This window comes from Macrobrachium nipponense, chromosome 14, assembly GCF_015104395.2.
Source record: "Macrobrachium nipponense isolate FS-2020 chromosome 14, ASM1510439v2, whole genome shotgun sequence".
Lineage (NCBI taxonomy): Eukaryota > Metazoa > Arthropoda > Malacostraca > Decapoda > Palaemonidae > Macrobrachium > Macrobrachium nipponense.
In genome coordinates, this window is record NC_087207.1 from 54028059 (window position 1) to 54030150 (window position 2092).

At 35.0% G+C, this 2092-nt stretch overlaps 1 long non-coding RNA gene across 1 annotated transcript in view; it reads right to left on the minus strand.

The window, feature by feature from the left end:
- The window catches only part of LOC135226109 (uncharacterized), a 1378-nt gene extending 984 nt beyond the window's left edge, over positions 1-394 (minus strand). Inside the window, exon 1 of the long non-coding RNA XR_010317165.1 lies at positions 301-394. This is a non-coding gene — a long non-coding RNA (uncharacterized LOC135226109). The remainder of the gene's footprint in view (positions 1-300) is intronic.
- Positions 395-2092: the final 1698 nt, after the last annotated feature.

A 2092-nucleotide genomic window follows, 5' to 3' on the forward strand; every position in this document is an offset into this window, starting at 1 on the left:
CAGCTGGATATGAAGCCCTGTATATCAGCTGAAGCCTTGTTTGGCCTACTGACCTTAAGCTTTATTCTATTACATGAAGAACAACTGGATTTCAAACCCTGTATATCAGCTAAAGCTTTCTTTTTCCTACTGACCTGGTCTGACCTGGGAACGACACTCGAAATCTCGAATTTCTGGTGCTATTACAGGTCGCCGTTTTTACCATTAGCTTACTGATAGCGTTAGATTGATTTTATTATATGGATAACTGCTGGACGTTAAGCCCCCTACGTTAAACTAAGTCTCGGGAAGCCTACTGACCTGGTCTGACCTAGACAGAGTCTGGAATGGTGCCAGCGACCTGATCCATCTCACCATCATGAAGAGCAGCCTGGCCGTGGTTTCCTGTTGGACCCATTGGGGGAAAAAGAAAATTTGTCAATTATAAAGACACTTAGATGCACACAGACTCGTGTATATGAAGATACTGAAAATACACACGGAAATGGGAAGCATTGATGCCACTCACTATAGAACAGGGAGCTGAATCATTTAGCCGTTTATTACAAAAGCTGACGTTTCGAAGAACATACTAAAATAAAATTATGAGAATGATAAAATGGCTAACACAGGTCGATACCTTTCAGGAACTGTTTTAGATATATATATTTTATCTGTTAATTCTTAGTGTTTGACTTTGTAAATCTAACTTCAATCTGCAGTCACTTTCAACATTTATATATATATATATATATATATATATATATATATATATATATATATATATATATTGTATTTTTTAGCTTTGAAAAAGTCCGGTTTTGTAATAAACGGAAACATTTCATGACGTCTCTTTCAGTTCCTTGTTCTGCATATACATACATACATCATACATACATACATTACTACATACATACATATGTGAGAGATATATATACATATATATATATCTATATATATATAATATATATATGATATATATAATATACTATATATATATATATAAATATATATATGTATATATATATATACTATATATATATATATAAAATATATATATATATATATATATATATTGTATTGAGTATCTCTTAAGATCCTTAAAAGTTACCTGGAAGACGTCCCATGACGGCGCGAAGGGTAACAAAGATGGCGGATGCGGGAGTGCCCCTATCATGTCAGATATGCCCCCACCACTACTGGTTCCTCCATCCTGTGATTTTTCGCGCTTCTGCCGGGAATAAAAAATAAATAAATAATGAGTATTCTTAAAATGGGAAAAAATGCCAGGAATTGAATAGATGTTATATTCTATTTAACTGGAACAAAGGGCTAATCATTATAGTGATAAATGGGATGCATTGTTTGCCAATTACCACTTTGCTTGGTAGGAGACGAGTTGGAATCAGAGTCATTAATTCAAATCAAATTGCTCTCGACTTATTCTCATCTTTATCGGCTTCATTCAATTAAGTAGAATTAAATTTTCTCATGAATCTATTCTCATCAGCATCATTATCATGCCAGTTGATTTTGGGGCGGGGGCGGGGGGTCCTTCTCTTGGCCCACATTCAGCCCAGCAAGCGGGGTATTTTTGGCTGTTCATAAGCCAATTATATGGCTGGAAACTGTCTCTCTTGAAAGTTCACATAGGCAGGATGTATGTTCCACCCCTCTTGAGGGATACTTTTGAAAGACTTATCTCTCAGGAGAGGTGGTACATACATCCTGCCTATGGTCAGATAGATCCTTATTTCATAAACAAAAAGTAAATAAGCTATATTTTATCAGAAATTCCCTGCACCTGTCACCAACTCGTAGACACTTACACCAAACAGACACAATTCTGTAAGAGATAACAGGGTGTGATCCAAACTCCAGGTTTCCCCCTCATGCATAAGTTGTAAGCATTATATTCCTAACTTAACGTAAATTAAAACGTGCTAAAATCTAAGGTCAAATAGATCCTTATTTCATAAACGAAAATTAAAATAAATATACGCTATATATTATCAGAAATTTCCTGCACTTGTCACCGACTCCTAGACACTTACATCAAACAGACACAACTCTGGAAAGACAAAAAAAAAAAAAAAAAAAAATGCTGTCCAAG